The following is a 17,852-nucleotide window of genomic DNA, read 5'->3' on the forward strand; positions in this document are numbered from 1 at the left end:
CCTAACCAGAAACACCACTTGGCAAGTAAATGAAAGCCATGAATGTAACTCAGAACAAAAGCAGCTGTATTATTAATGTATTTTCTCTAATTTTAGGCAGTTGGAGGAAAAGTAAAGTGCAAGTATTGTACTGCAACAAGTGCAAAGTCTGCCCCACCATAAAAATATGATGACAAAATAAGATACTTAAGATATGTGCTGAGGTGATATAGAACGTAAAGTTTTAAAATACAAAGGTATCAACTGTTAATAGCACCAATACAGTCACTGTATCCCAATGCTATTAACTTGACCTTGGCCTGTGCTAGTTCTCCATTGGAAATAATGGGTGGGTGCTGTCACCTGGTGCATAAACTCAGCATGCTCAGGTAACTACACCAGGTGGCTCTTATGCTGGGATGCTGACACCAACCACCTGCCAGATGTTCTGATAGCCTCTTGGCACTGGCCAGACTAGGAGCTCCTGTGTTTGGCACAGAGCTGAGCCACGTGGTCAACTCCAAGAAAGGTCAACTCCCAGCTTCTGTCTCATTCCATTATATGTATGATACAGATTAATAAGCAGTAAGTAGACAATGCATAAAGAGCAGTTATGTATTTTTTAATTCCCCTTTTGTACAATTTAAAATAAAACATGGTCCAGCCAAGGTGGAGGCGTAGGTAGAATCCCTTCACTTCCTCGCACAACCAACAGGAGGATAACAACCAATCTAAAATCAATAAACAACCAAAAGCGCCAGAAAATCAAACTGCATGGAACTCTGACAACCAAGGAATTAAAGAAAATAATCAACCAGAACAACCAGACGGGTAAGGCAACAGACCAAGCTGACTGACTCAGAAAAATTGCAGCAACACAGTGGACTGTGGGGGTGGGGCTGGCTGCTGAGCTCAGCAGGCTGCAAGGGAGGGGCTGACTTAAAGGGAAAAATGAGACTCTGAGCTGACTGGGCCTGGCTGGGGTTGCCAAGGTGGGAGTCTCTCCCAGTCTCACAGAGAGAGTTTATTGAAAAGTGCACTACAGAGGGGCAAGTGAGATGCACTGTTCTCTCTCTGGCTGCTCCCCCACAGGCAGTGCTGTAGTGCAGCAAAGAGGGTTGCCCTGCCTGGGTGAATACCTAAGGCCCCTTCCCCTTACAACTAGAAGCTGCGCCAAGACAAAGAAATATGGCCCAATTGAAAGAACAGAGCAAAACCTCAGAACTAAGCATGGAGGAGATTGCCAACCTGCCTAATGGAGAACTTAAAGCTCTGGTAATCAAAATGCTCACAGAACTGATTGAGCTTGGTCAAAAAATGAAAGATACCCAAAATGAAATAAAGCAAAATATTCAGGGAACCAACAGTGACAAAAACCAGGACTCAGCAACAATTTGGACCAGAAGGAAGAAATAAACATCCAACTGGATCAGAATGAAAAAACAAAAATAAAAAAAAATGTAGAGAGGCTGAGGAATGTCTGAGACAACCTGAAATGTTCCAATATCTGAATTATAGGGGTGCTGGAAGGAGAAGAACAACAGCAAAAAATTGAAAACTTATTTAAACAAATAATGAAGGAAAATTTCCCCAATCTGGTGAAGGAAATAGACTTCCAGGGAAGTCCAGGAAGCCCAGAGAGTCCCAAAGAAGTTGGACCCAAAGAGGAACACACCAAGGCACATCATCACATTACCCAAAATTAAAGACAAAGAAAAAATCCTACATGAAGCAAGGAGAAGGAGAGAGTTACCTACAAAGAGGTGCCCATTAGGATATCAGCTGATGTCTCAAAAGAAATCTTGTAGGCAAGAAGGAGCTGGAAAGAAGTATTTGAAGTCATGAAAGGCAAGAAACTGCATCCAAGATTGCTCTATCCAGAAAAGCTTTCATTTAGAGTGGAAGGGCAGATAAAGTGCTTCCCAGATAAGGTCAAGTTAAAGGAGTTCATCATCACCAAGCCATTATTATATGAAACGTTAAAGGGACTTATCTAAGAAAAAGAAAATCAAAGATATGAACAGTAAAATGACAACAAACTCACAATTATCAACAAATGAACCTAGAAGGAAAGAAAATTAATGAAAAGAAAAACTAAGCAAACAACCAGAACAGGAACAGAATCGGAGAAATGGATATCACATGGAGGGACTTCAGTGGGGAGGGAGAAGGGAGGAATAGGGGGGAAAATGTACAGGGAAGAAGAAGCATAATTGGTAGGCATAAAATAGGGAGAGATAAAAATGGTATAGGAAACAGGTGACTCAAAGAACTTATGTGTGCAACCCATGGACATGAACTAGGTGTGGGAGAATGCCAGAGGTTTGGGGGGGCAGCGTGGAAGGGGGATAAAGGGGGAAACCTGGGAAAACTGTAACAGCATAATCAATAAAAAGTACTTTAAAAAGTAAGAAAATCTAAAAAATGATAAATAAACAAAACATGTATACACTTCCCCTCTCTTTCTACTGTACTTTAGCACCACAGGATATCAATTTTCAAACCTATGTTACTTTACATACATATGTGAACTTTAGGAGAAAAATAAGGCAATTTGGTTTACCATCTTGATAGTTTTAGCTAAGTTCTAATGGAGAAAGCAAGTCCTCATTCTTCTTATTAAATGATTTCAACACTCAATGCTATCAATCCTGTGGTCCCACAAATTCAGTACAAATGGTGAGACCATGGTCTTAAGTCATTTCAACAGTCTATGTTCATGCATATGCAAACTTAATGTGAGCATCCTGGTTTACTGTTATTGTGAGCCTGAATCAATTTCTTTTCCAACAGTCAGGATTTAAACAGTCAGGTTTTTGTTCTTCAGCCAAAGACTTTGCTTCTAATGTATACATACTTCTCTCTTCATTCTTCATTTTCTTCCACCTGTCACCAAGGATTACACTTATGGCTCTATTATCTTTCCCCAGGTACATCTGAGTATATTCAGCTCTGTATTTTTTGGCAAAAAGCTTGAAGGCATTCATTGGTCTTTCAGACTTGTTAGGAGAGGTGGCATGCATAGTCCTGGGCTATGGTTTTTGACAGCTTTAGCATACAAAGGATTGGAAGAGAGCTGTGATGATCCAGGTGAGCCATAGTTTTTACTGGATCCAGATCTTGTTAAGTCTTGACCTCCAGGTCCTCCACATGGCAGAGATGCATGATGCTGATGAGCCACACTACCTAGCATATAGACTGCAGATGAATTCATAGCTATAAAGTCATAGGTTGTAAATGTATCAGAAACACCTGAATCATCAAAATAATGGCATTGGAGTGTCCAGGAGGTAGACATACATCACCAATAGGAATTTTACAACACAGAATGCCATGCTGTACCACAATCAAGCTTGGATAAAATGATGACCAACCTTTATTTTTAACACAGGATGAATGGTCCAGTTTACACATTACAGCTAATAAAACATCTTCTTCTACTGTATTAGGATCAAAAGTCAACTTCAGTATAGACTCACCAAATGATACACTTTCTTTATGTCATAGCTGCTTTAGAGCATCAGAACCATAGCCTTATGAGTCCCCATTTAGAGATCTTTCTCATTATCACGGTCTTCAGCTCTGTCGAAATCCTCAACGTCCTACCATTCTTTATTGCTTCCCTTATCAATGCATAATCATATGCCTTTCAAAAAATAGTGCCAAGCAGCTGAAGGCCAGGAATTACACCATCCCAAATCATTATCATATAGGAGGGAGGACATGGAGACAGTGTCGGGTTCTGACTCACTATTTGCCCTTTCTTGTCTGATTGGTGTTTCCTCCTTCTAGTGCTGAGGGAAAACGGACTCACTCTTAGAAGAAGGGGGCACTGGTGGAGGGCATGCATAGGAATGTTAACTTTTGCTAGTAGTGATGTCTACAGGAGATAATCTGTTGTAAAATGAGCACTGCGTAAGTAGACTTTGTGGATTGGTGGTGATACTTGCTGATTCTGCTAGCCAATCCACCTCATGTTTATGCTAACTCTTTCTAGTATGTTTGAGGTATTTTGGTTCCAAGATGGTCTTGGGTATTTTTGATGGGAAACATCTGAACTCAGCTGGTATATGGCAGATTGGATAGTATCACTTTGAACAGCCTGCAGTTCAGGAAGATCATCAAGCTCCATGTGCTCGTCACAGGAGTTATAACCAGGTGAAGATGGCAAATTTTTACTACATTGCAGCAACTCCAATGAGTCATTCATTCCTGAAGCTCTCTTGTCCATTACCAGTAGGAATTTCTGAACTGCATTAAGAATCAGATTTGTTTTCACTTCCCACATTACGTTATGGTCCTCTGACAAAGTCCCAATTATCAAGTCCCTATCTTTAGGCCTTACTATGAGCACATTCCAAGTCATTAATATGTGAATTTTTCTATGATGTAATACAAGAAGCAACCAACTGGGTCCGTCAATTAACTTCCATTAGTGGAAAGTAGGACAGCACAGTTTCTACAGGGTCTGGCAGAAGTAATGCCTGCTTGAGTGTGGTTTGTAGAGTAATAATATGGGTGCAATAATTTATAGTTTTATTTTGAACATTTCACTGAAAATGTCATATAGCATGCCTGAGTGTGATATTATTATGTTACAGAATTACAATTTTGTAATAAAAGATTTTGTAATTAAAAAGGGGGGTTATTTGTGCCAGACCCTATATTTCAGTCATCCTTCCCTCTTTCTCAGTCTAAACACTACTATTTTTGCAAGGTTCATCTAAGTTCTACATTCTCCAAGTAACCTTAGTGTTCCAATGACAGTAGACTGTTGAACAACTCAGGTTTGAACTGGATGGGTTTACTTATACACAGATTTTTTTTCAATAAATATAGCATTGGCTCTCTATATTTTCAGTTTTAGCATCTGGGATTCCAACCAGCCAGGGATGGAAAATACTGTTCAGGAATCTACAGATGAGGTGGTCTGACCTTATGAATTGTTCTATACCACTTTATATAAGGAACTTAAAGATCCTGGGATTTCAGTATCCCCAGGAGTCCTGGAACCAATCCTCATTGGGTACTAAGGGATGAAAGACTTTCATTAAATTTTGGGAGAGTCGGTATTTATATATGGATTTTCTTTTTTAAACTGAATTCATTGGAATGAAATTGGTTCACAATACCATACAAGTTTCAAGTGTACAACTCAATAAAATATCATCTTCACTCTGCATTGTGCACCCACGCCTCCCTCCAGGGATAGCCTCTTTCTGTCCCCATTTTCCCTCCTATTATCCACATTCACCTAGTCCACCCCTCTTTCCCTGTGGCTATCACCACACTGTTTTCTGGTCTATGTGTTATATATATATATGATTTTTGGTTAATCCCTTCACCTCCCTTTAACCAGTCTCCCTTTCCCTTCTCTTTCTCCTTCCCCTCCCCCTTCCCCTTCCCCTCTGACAGCTATTAGTCTGTTCCATGTATCCAGGTCTCTGTTTCTATTTTGTCAGTTTAATTTGTTCATTAGATTCCACATATATGTAAGTGAGATCATGTTGTAGTTGTCTTTCTCTGACTGTCTTATTTCACTTAGCATAATAATCTCCAGAGCTATCCATGCTGTTGCAAATGGTAAGAGTGTCTTCTTTTTATAGCTGCATAGTATTACATTGTGTAAGTGTACCACAGCTTTTTTATCCACTCATCTATTGATGGGCACTTGGGCTGTTTCCAGACCTTAGCTATTGTAAATAACACTGCAATGAACATAGGGGTTCATATATTCTTTCAAATTAGTGTTTTGGCTTTCTGAGGATGTATTCCCAGTAATGGGATTGCTGGATCAAAAGACATTTCCATTTTTAATGTTTTGAGGAAACTCCATACTGTTGTTTTCCACAGTGGCTGAACCAGTCTGCATTTGCACAAACAATGTATGAGGGTTCCCTTTTCCCCACATCCTCACCAGCACTTGTTATTTGTTGATTTATTGATGATAGCCATTCTGACAGGGGTGAGGTCATATCTCATTGTGGTTTTAATTTGCATCTCTCTGATGATTAGTGATGCTGAACATTTTTTCATTTGTCTTTCAGCCATCTGTATGTTCTCTTTGGAGAAGCATTTATTCAGGTCCTTTGCCCATTTTTTTAAATTGGGTTGTTTGTTTTTTTTGGTGTTGAGATGCGTAAGTTCTTCATATATTTTGGAAATTAACCCTTTATCAAATCTATCATTGGCAAATATGTCCTCCCAATACACTGGGTTCCCTTTTCATTTTATTGATGGTTCCTTTGCTAGCAAAAGCCTTTTAGTTTGATGTAGTCCCATTTGTTTATTTTTATTTGTTTATTTATTTCCCTTGCCTGAAAAGATGTATTGGCAAAAATATTGCTATGAGAGATATCTGAGATTTTACTACCTATGCTTTCTTTTAGCACTTTTATAGTTTCACAACTCACATTGAAGTCTTTATTCATTTTGAGGTTTTTTTTGTGTGTATGGTATAAGTTGTTGGGTGAAGCTCAGGTGTGGTCTGAAGCCCACCACTGGTTGTGTTGGTTCATGTCTTTTGGGCAGGGTTCAGGTACAGTTTGATATTAGACAGTGTGTATAATGGGCCTTGGGCTACCTGTCTGGAGCTACCATACCGTACACTGTGGTTACACTTACTAGATGTAGGTGTGTGTGGAAGGGGCCACTCTGTATATAAGGGTTGGCTTCCTCCAGCACAGTGATGGGAGCAGATCTGTAAAAGGACAGAGGCTCCCTGAGGTCTGCCTCAGCCTGTCAGCTACTCCACCTCCCAAAGAAGTTGCCTGGTCTTTCTCCAGAGCTTTCTGAAGAAAGACTGTAGAGTGGGCTCAGGCTGGCAGCAACCTACAGGCCCTGCACAGTTTTCGAGCTAGGTAGGATGGGGCAATGGAAGTCAGGAGGATGGTGCTAGTTGGTCCCCTACTTGGGGGTCAGACAGTCAGGTACACAGTGAGAAGAAAGTGGTCCTTACTCCAGAGCCAAATCACTCCTTCTCAGGCAGTCTCCTACTCTAGTTCTCCCAGGAGGGGCAAGCAGCAGATTCGACCAGTGGTCCCCTCTTGGGGAGCAGTCCTGGGCTGAGGAGGATAGATCCAGAGACTCCATTGGAATTGGTACAGGCCCAGGCTGCAGGAGGGGACTAAGCACTTCATCCAGGAACCAGACGATAGTCTCCAATAGGCTCACCATCTGAATGTCTCAGCTCTTAGCATTTTTCCCCACCTGCCCTGGGAACTGAGGTGCAGGGATGGTGAGGGGGAGTCTTGGGGACTTGGAAGGGGAGATCCAGTTTTGTGTTGGGGGTGGTACCTACAAGCCCATAGGAGGACGGTGGGCAATTCTCTTTCCTGGGCTAGGTCGGGCTGGGCTCATGGGGGAGATAGGGGTAGCCCCACTCCCAGAATATAGCCACACAACCCAGACCCTGCACATCTGGTTCCCAGACAAAAACTTCCTGGAAGGAGAGATTTCAAAAATCTTAGCTCTGTGTGGCACTGTGATCGACCTGCTCCACTGAACTCAGCAGAACTGGGCCAGTCAAGTTATTCAACAGAAGGGGCTTGGCTGGGGGTGGGGGGGTGCTCAGGAAAGGGGCACCAACAGTGCACTCTAGATATGGAAGACTGGCCTCCTTTCCAAAGCCACACAATTTAGTCACTGAATCTCTACAAAGGTCCTCCTCAGGAAAAGAGGGCCCCAAAAGTCATTGCTGGATGCAGCCAGAAGACCTTCCCTCAGAACCAAGCATGGCAGAGGGCCTGGCCAACAGTCCATACAGAGCAATGCACACCCTGGACTAGTGCTGTAACAACAGGAGTGCTTGTCCCTGGGAAGCTGATGTCTAGATCTATAGGACACTCCTTTCTTTCCCAGGTGGACTGAATTCCCACTGATTTTAACTACCAGATGCCATGCAGGCTGCTCTTCCTGTCTCAGTTTCTCTGAATTGGGGATTTCTTCATATTGTTGAGACCTGACACTCCTGGTGGTAGGGCGTTTGTAGCTGCAATATCCCTCTGGCTTCTCAGCCTCTGAACCTGAGGTAACAGCTAGCCCTTTCTGCATCTCTTCCCTTCTTACCAGTCAGTCATTATGTGGCTTCTTCTATAAATCCATGGTTACAATATTTCAGTTCAACTAACTTTCAGTTGGTTATTTGGATGGATGGTTTTATAATTTAGTTGTAAATCCAGTTTGAGACCAGGAGCAGTTGAGTATAGCTTCCACCTACTTTGCAATCTCTATATGTGGATTTTCAACTGCAGGGGGTGGGTATCCCCAACCTCTGTGTTGTTCAAGGGTGAACTATGATTGATCTCTCTCTTCTTCAGATAGGAGAATGAAATAAGTATAATAATTGAAAAAATACAAAACTATTATTATTTTCAGATGATTATACCAAGGAAAAGTATGATAAAACCAATTTAAAAATCACAAGAAAATTCAGAAATATAGCCAATTACAAAGTCAATATACAAAAATTAATGTATTTTTTTCTAGCTACAAACAATGGCTGGTTAGAATATCTAATAGAAGAAAACATATTCGTAATCGAAATGTTTAAATATATATTTTGGCAACACTTAAGAATGTACCTATATCAGAAAAAGTATGAAGCTCTCAAGATACACAAAAGACAAATAATTGAATAGAGAGATGCAATGTTATATGGTTATCAATTTTCTCAGAATAAATTGACCAATACAATGTACTCCCAATTAAATTCCCCATAACTTACATTTTAATAAAAATTATGTTCCACCTAGCTGGATAGTTTAGTTGGTTTAGCACATGATACCAGTACACCAAGGTTTCAGGTTTAATCCCTGATCAGTGCAATACAAGAATCAATCAATCAATGTATAAATACATGGAACAACAAATCACTGTTTCTCACTCTCCCTCTCCCTTTCTCTCTCTCTAAAATCTATTTAAAAAGTTATGACTACTCTAGTAAGACTTTTTAATTTGTGAAATAATTCTAAAATTCACAAAAATTGGAGAATTAGAAGCTCAAAACACTTTCCTTTTGTCTTGTCATTTCTCTTCAAATGTATTTCCCTTTGTTAAAATGGTACATACTCCTACATATCTGACTTCATGGTTTTCATGTCATTTCTGTGCGGCCATACCATACACATATGAAATAATATGTGTATGGTATTATTTACTACTTTAGACCCATGATTTCAGAAAGGACAAAACAAGGTTAAATTGTATACTCTGCCAAAGGGAGCTTAAAGTGAATGACCCTGAAAGAACAATTTGGGAGGATCCAGTAAAGTTACAGATCTGTGCAGCTAGGACCCAACAATTTGGGAGGAAGATGGCCATAGGGGAGCAGGAAGCAGATTCCACTTCCTCCTATACATGGGCGGGGAAGGGGGGGAACCTACCTGATCTACGGAGGAACAGAGCAAACAGCAAACAGTACCCCAGCATATGAGGGTAAGAGACGGACACTGAAAGGCCAGACAGTAAGGAGGGTACTTCAGGCCAATAAGGTCCCAGGGACCAGCTCGGGAACCAGGCCGGCTGCAGCCCCAGGCCACGGCGCTGGCTGCCTGGCCTGCCACAGAGTCCATGGTAAAGAGCCAGGTCAACTGCTCCCTCCGGCCCTGGCCAATCAAGGTTTAAATGGCACTGGGAGAGACCTGGTTGCTTGAAGTGGCACAGAGGGGATCACCCGCAGAGTCTGTGGATGCCGGCTTGGCAGAGTTGAGAGTCGCGCAGTGACGAGCACTGCCTCGGATAATCACTGGTCTGGCTCGAGAACTGGGCTGTATGGAGCCACAGGCTTGACTGGGAGCAATTTCCCAAGAAGAAGAACTGTTTCGGGAATACTCCGGCATCAGCCACTTGGCCTCCTCCCCAACCAGCAGGGCAGCGATCCCAAGGGGGCAGGGAAGTTTACGCTGAAGGCCTTGCACACCTCCATACCATTAAGAAGGGTGTGCGCCCAAGCCCGTGGCACCAAGACAGCCTGACCCAGCAAGCGATTGCTGCACCCCAGTCCACAGCAGTAACCCTGGGGAATGAGCACTCTCAGGAAGACCTGGGTCCGATATCCAAGGCTCTGGGGAGACTAGCTCTGGGGAAAGTGGGTGCAAGACTGGCTGAGTGCAGAACGGGAAGGGAGAAAAGCCGTACCAATTGCCCCTCAGCCAACAAGACCAGAAAAACCGGTTTTGCAGTTTGGCCAGTTTGAAACCAGTAAGAGGTGTGTTTTTTTCTTTGTTTGTTTAGAAATCTTTTATTTTTAAATTTTTATTATTGTTTTATCTTTCTTTTTTTAAAAATATTTTATTTATTTATTTTTAGAGAGGGAAGGGAGGGACGGAGGGAGGGAGGGAGGGAGAGAGAGAGAGAGAGACAGAGACAGAAACATCAATGTGCGGTTGCTGGGGGTTATGGCCTGCAACCCAGGAATGTACCTGGCTGGGAATCGAACCTGGGACACTTTGGTTCCCAGCCCGAGCTCAATCCACTGAGCTACGCCAGCCAGGCTATTGTTTTATCTTTCAATACCTTCTTTCTCTCTTTCCTTCTTCCTTTCTTTCCAATTTTATCTCTTCTTCCTCCCTTCTACTTTTTTTTTGTCCCACAAGTGAGACAAAAAGGAAAAAAAAAAAAAAAAAAAAAAACTGGAACTGTGAAAAGACCAGAGTTGGAACCAAAGAGGGGCAATCCAACAGTTGAGACAGAGGGACAAAATTCACTTTGCTATTACAGAGAACCTGCAAGTTATTGCATATTTGTATTATTTTTCTTTTTCATTATTCCTACATCTTTTATTTTAATAGTATTTTTGTATTCCTTTTCTTTCTGTATAGTTTTTGTTGCTTGGCTGGTTACATTGTATCATTTCACAGGTTTCCCTGTTCTCTCTGACATAGTGTATTGCTGATTTACTTTCCTTCACATCACTTGTGTTCCTTTAGCACACTACTCAAGGTCCTATACTCCCTATTCTTGTTATCCAGATAATATAGATTCTGTCATATGATTGTTGCTCTAATATTATTGTAAATAATAGCTGTTTCATACAATCATAAATACTTAACAACACTACTCCCAAATCTTAGCTCACTTCTCAGTTTCCTGAACTCTATTACTGTAGTGGTTAACTCTATTCTCTCACACACTACACCTATTTTCTATCCTTTACTCTCAACCTACCTCAAAAATCTGACCTCCCAGAACCTCACAGCTTTCTAGATCTAACTCACAATCCTTCCCTCCCTAACAAGAGTCTTATCTACTTTCCATCCTTTCTAAATAGTGGCTAGCTCGGTGGAAGATCACAGTTAGTCACATAGCCAAAGGATCTCCTATATCTTCTCTACTGGCTGCAACTGTAAATATCATAGAATACTGTCTTACTGTCTTAAACCATTTTGCCTTACCCTTCCAACTGATCACAAAAAAAGAGTAGGTGGAAGCTGTGAACACCAGGAGACCCAAAGGAGACTGCACCACTGAATCTCACAGGTATTCTACCACAGGAGTTCACACCATAAACCCAGGGAGCCAGAACACATCAACTTAAGCAGAGGCTAACAAGAAGAGTCTCATGAACAATGGAAAGACAAAGAAACAATCCCCAAATGAAGGGAAAGGAGGAAGCCTCAGAAAGAATGCTAAATGAAATAGAGGCAACTCAACTATCAGATATTGAGTTCAAAGCAATGATTGTCAGGAAGCTCAATGAGCTCACAATGAGCTACCAGAAACTACAGGGAAGCTACAATGAACTCACTGCAAACTATATCAACATGAAAAAGGAAATAGAAACTATCAACAAGGGCCAAGAGGAAGTGAAGAATACCATTTCTGAACTGAAGAACACAGTAGAAGGAATGAAAACCAGGATCAATGAAACAGAAGATTGGATCAGTGAATTGGAGGACAAAGTAGAAAAAAACATGCAGAAAGACCAAGAAAAAGAAAAGAGGCTCAGAAAGAATGAAGAGGGATTAAGAGAAATGCAAGGCAATATGAAATGTAATAATATTCATAAAATAGGGATACCAGAAGGAGAAGAAGAAGAGCAAGGGATAGAAAACCTGTTTGAAAAAAGTAATGATGGAAAACTTCCCTAATTTGATGAGAGGAAAAAAAAGTCACTCAAATCCAGGAAACACAGAGAGTCCCAATCAAGGGGAACCCAAAGAGGCCCACCTCAAGAAACATCATAATGAAAATGGCAAAATTTCAAGACAAAGAGAGAATCTTAAAGGCAGAAAGGGAGAAACAGGAAGTAACATACAAGGGAGCCCCAATAAGGCTAACAGCTGACTTCTCAAAGGAAACACTCCAAACCAGAAGAGAATGACAAGAAATATTTCAGGTCATGAGAACCAGAGGTCTGCAACCAAAGCTACTTTATCCAGCAAGGCTCTCAATCCTGATAGAAGGCCAAATAAGAAGCTTCCCAGACAAAAGAAGTCTAAAAAAATACACCTCCACCAAACCAGCTCTGCAAGAGATGATAAAGGGACTGATTTAAGGAAAGGAAGGAAAAGAGAGAGAGGGGGGGGAACACAGGTACAAAAATGGCAATGAATAAGTAGCTATCAATAATAACCTTAAACGTAAATAGATTAAATGCTCCAATCAAAAGACATAGAATATCAGAATGGATAAGAAAGAATGACCCACACATATACTGCCTACAAGAGACCCACCTCAGGACAAAAGATCTACACAGACTGAAAGTGAAGGGCTGGAAACAAACTATCCAAGCAGACGGACAGGAAAAGAAAGCCGGGGTAGCAATACTCATATCAGACAAACAGTCTTCCAAAAAAGGGCCATAAAGAGAGACCCAGAAAGTCACTTCATAATACTCAAGGGAAGAATCCACTAAGAAGACATAAACATTGTAAATTTATATGCACCCAACATAGACGTACCCAAATACATAAAGAAAATCTTAGAGGACTTCAAGAAAGATATAGACAGCAACACAAATATAGTGGGGGATTTTAACACCCCACTGTGAAAAATGGACAGATCTTCCAAACAAAATATCCACAAAGATATTGTGGCATTGAACAATGCCCTAGATGAAGTGGACTTAACTGATATATAGAGAGCCCTTCATCCCAAAGAAGCTAAATACACATTCTTTTTAAATTCACATGGAACATTTTCAAAGATAGACCATATGATAGGACACAAGACAAGACTCAACAAACTCAAGAAAATTGCAATCCAAGCATTTTCTCAGATCACAGGAGACTGAAACTAGAAACCAACCCCAAGGAAAAAATCCAAAACACTAAAAATCATGGAGATTGAATAGCATGCTATTAAACAATGAATGGGTCAAGAATGATATTAGGGAAGAAATCAAAAAGTTTCTGGAAACAAATGAAAATGAACTCACAACAACTCAAAATTTATGGGACACAGCCAAGGCAGTCGTTAGAGGGAAGTTCATAGCAATACAGGCCTACCTAAAAATGATAGAAACATTTCAAACAAACAACCTAACCCTATGTCTACAAGAACTTGAGGAACAACAACAAAGACAGCCCAGAGGAAGCAGAAGGAAGGAAATAACCAAGATCAGAGCAGAATTAAATGACATAGAGACTAAAAGTACAATTCTAAGGATCAATGAATCCAAGAGCAGGTTCTTTGAAAAGATAAACAAAATCAACAAGCCTTTAAGCACACTCATCACGAAAAAAAGAGAGAAGACCCAAATAAACACAATCAGAAATGAAAAAGGAGAGATTACAACTGGTACCACAGAAATACAAAGGATTGTAAGAAATTACTATGAAGAACTGTATGACGAGAAATTTGAAAATCTAGGTGACATGGCCAAATTTCTAGAAAAATATAATCTTCCAAAACTCAATGAAGAAGAAGCAGAAAGCCTAAATGAACCAATGACAGCAAATGAAATTGAAGCAGTGATCAAAAACTCCCGATACACAAAAGCCCTGGACCAGATGGTATCACAGGAGAACTCTAAAAAGCATTTAAGGAAGAGCTAACCCCTATCTGTCACAGACTATTCCAAAAAATACAAAATGATGGAAGACTCCCAAATTCTTTTTATGAAGCCAGCAACATCCTAATCCCAAAACCACATAAAGACACAAGAAAGAAAGAAAACTTCAGGTCAATATCGCTAATGAATATAGATGCTAAAATCCTCAACAAAATATTGGCAAACTGCATCCAACAAAACATTAAAAAGATCATACACCATGACCAAGTGGCATTCATCCCAGGGATGCAAGGATTGTTCAATATCCACAAATCAGTAAATGTAATGCATCACACAAACAAAAGCAAAGACAAAAATCACATGATCATATCAATAGGTGCAGAAAAAGCATTTGATAAATTACAGCACCCATTTATGATAAAAATACTCAACAAAGTGAGAATAGAGGGAGCATTCCTCAACATAATAAAGGCCATATATGAGAGACCTACAGCCAACATTATACTCAATGGGCAAGAACGAAAATCTTTTCCACTAAGATGGGGAACAAGACAAAGCTGTCCACTTTCACCACTTCTACTCAATTTAGTATTGGAAGTTTTAGTCACAGTGATCAGACAAGAAAAGGATATAAGAGGCATACAAATTGGAAAGGAGGAAACAAAACTGTCACTGTTTGCAGATGACATGATAGTGTACATAGAAAATCCTATAGACTCCACCAAAAAACTGCTCAACTTAAATGAATTTGGCAAAACAGCGGGATACAAAGCCAACATCCAGAAATCAAACACATTTTTGTATACCAACAATGAAACAGCAGAAGCAGAAATCAAGAAAAAATTCCATTCAATATAGCAAAAAGAAAAATAAAATACCTAGGAATAAACCTAACCAAGGAGGTAAAAGACCTATATGCAGAAAACTACACAACACTGAAGAAAGAAATCAAGGAAGACCCAAACAAATGGAAACATACACCGTGTTCATGGATCAGAAGAATTAACATCATCAAAATGTCCATACTACCCAAAGCAATTTACACATTCAATGCAATACCTATTAAAGTACCAATGGCATATTTCACAGACATAGAACAAACACTTTAAAAATTTATATGGAACCATAAACAGCCTCAAATAGCTGCAGCAATTTTGAGAAAGAAGAACAAAGTAGAAGGGATCACAATACCTGACACCAAACTCTATTACAAGGCCACTGTAATCAAAACAGCCTGGTATTGGCATAAAAAAGAGGCACATGGACTAATGGAACCGAACAGAGAGCCCAGAAATAAACCCAAGTCTCTACGGTCAATTAATATTTGACAAAGGGTGCAACAATATAAAATGGAGTAAGGATAGCCTCTTCAACAAATGGTGTTGAGAGAACTGGACAGCTATGTGCAAAAAAATTAAACTCGAAAACCAACTTACACCATACACAAACATAAATTCAAGGTGGATAAAAGATTTAAATATAAACTGCGGCACCATTAAAGTCCTAGAGGAGAACATAGGCAGGAAAATCTCAGATATTTCACACAGCAACATTTTTACTGATATGCCCCCTAGAGCAAGGGACATAAAGGAAAGAATAAACAAATGGGATCTCATCAAAATAAAAAGCTTCTGCATGGCTAAAGAAAACAGTATTAAAATAAAAAGAGAACCAACTGTATGGGAAAACATATTTGCCAATGATACCTCAGACAAGGGTTTAATCTGCAAAGTATGCAAAGAACTTACATGACTCCACTCTAAGAAGATAAGCAACCCAATTAAAAAATGGGCAAGGGACTTGAACAGACACTTCTCCAGGGTGGAAATACAGAGCATCCAGAGACACATGAAAAGATGCTCAGTATCGCTAGCTATCAGAGAGATGCAAATTAAAACCACAATGATGTAGCACATTACACCAGTCTGAATGGCCATCATAAACAAAGCAACAAATAACAAGTGTTGGAGAGGTTGTGGAGAATAGGGGACCCTAGTGCACTGTTGGTGGGATTGCAAATTGGTTCAACCACTATGGAAAACAGTGTGGAATTTTCTCAGAAAAGTAAAAGTGGATCTGTTTTTTGACCCAGCAATTCCACTGCTGGGACTATATCCTAAGAACACTGAAACACCAATACAAAAGAACCTATGCACCCCAATGTTCATAGTAGCACAATTTACAATAGCCAAGTGTTGGAAGCAACCTAGGTGCCCATCAGGAAATGAATGGATCAAAAAACTGTGGTACATTTACACAATGGAATTCTATGCAGCAGAAAAAAGGAGCTCCTACCCTTTGTGACAGCATGGATTGAACTGGAAAGCATTATGCTAAGTGAAATAAGCCAGGCAGTGAAAGACAAATACCATGTGCTCTCACCTTTAACAGGAACTTAATCAACAAAACAAAGAAACAAGCAAAATATGACGCTGAAATAGAGAACAGGCTGACAGTGTTCAGAGGGGAGAGGGGAGGGAATTTCAGGGGAAAGGGGAAGGGTTTACAGGAACAAGTATAAAGGACACATGGACAAAAACTAGGGGCGGATGGAAATGCGAGGGAGGTGAGGAGGGTTGGGTGGGTGGGCTCAGATGTGAGTAAAACGTAGAAAATTGTACTTGAACAATAATTACAATAAAATTTTTTAAAAAAGACCCAACAATTCTGCTCTGGGTGTATACTTTGGAAACCACATATATGTACATAGAAACACACATGTGCACAGAGAAACATGTATGTGCACAGCAGTACTCCTTGTAAAGTAAAAAACCAAGCTTAACCTAAACATTCATGAAGAGAAAAATGAATAAATTCACTGTGTTACAGTCCTATGATATTACACAAAGGTGAATATGTATGAATGATAGGTAAATACATCAACATGAGCAAATTTCAAACAGAGTTTTGAATTTTTAAAAACATATTACAAAATCTTATATACAAGAAGTTTAAAAACATTAAAATACATTATTGTGTCTCTTTCAGCAGCTTTAACATATGTAACATACAATGAACTGCACGTTTAAAGTATACACTTTGATGAGTTTTGTTTTACTATATACTCCTAAAATTATCACCACAATCAAAATAATGAATATCCATTGCACCCAAAAGTTTTCTTGGGCTCCTTTGTTATCTATCCCTGCTTCTTTCCTTTGTGGGGAAGAGACACATCCTCAGGAAACCTATGGTTATTTTGTCATAATAGATTCATTTGTGTTTTTTAGCACTTCTTTTTCAGCATCACTGTTTAGAGATTCATCCATATTGTATCAGTTTCATTTATTACTCCTAAGTAGCATTCCATTATATAGATATATGATGGTATCTACTTATTTACCTTTCTACTTACTTCTACTTTCTACTCATGGACTTTCTACTTATTTCCAATTTGGGGCAATTATGAAAAAGACTATTATAGACAAAACCAGTATATCTGATCAGATCTTTTGTCTGTGTTTTAACTGGGTTGTCACTATTATTGAGGTATAAAAATTTTATATTTATCCTAGATATGAATGCCTTGTCAGATCCATGTTTTGAAAATACTTTCTCCCAATCTGTGGCTGGACTTTTCATTGTCTTAAGTGTATTTTAAAGAGCAAAAGCTTTTAATTTTCATGAAGTCAAATTTATTGTTTTTTCTTTTATACCTTTTATTATAGTTTATGCTTTATTTAAAAGATTTTTGTTTATCCCAACAAACTGAGGGGGGAACCCCCCAAAGCCAGAGTTTTAAAATAAAATTTATGTATTTATTTTTACATGTTTAAAATCCAGACACCTTCAAAGTACTCTCCACTTGATGCAATACACCTATTGAGACATTCTTTTCACTGCTCAAAACAGTTTCTGACCACATCAATTCTGATGCCTTTTAATGGTTCTGCGGTTTTTGGTTTCACCTCCACCACAT

The 17,852-nt window shown here is 39.7% G+C and overlaps 1 pseudogene; it reads right to left on the bottom strand.

Moving 5' to 3' along the window:
• Positions 1-2,688: 2,688 nt before the first annotated feature.
• On the bottom strand, positions 2,689-4,430 carry LOC114501372 (annotated as a pseudogene).
• Between the last annotated feature and the right edge of the window lie 13,422 nt (positions 4,431-17,852).

This window comes from Phyllostomus discolor, chromosome 7 (genome assembly GCF_004126475.2).
Source record: "Phyllostomus discolor isolate MPI-MPIP mPhyDis1 chromosome 7, mPhyDis1.pri.v3, whole genome shotgun sequence".
Lineage (NCBI taxonomy): Eukaryota > Metazoa > Chordata > Mammalia > Chiroptera > Phyllostomidae > Phyllostomus > Phyllostomus discolor.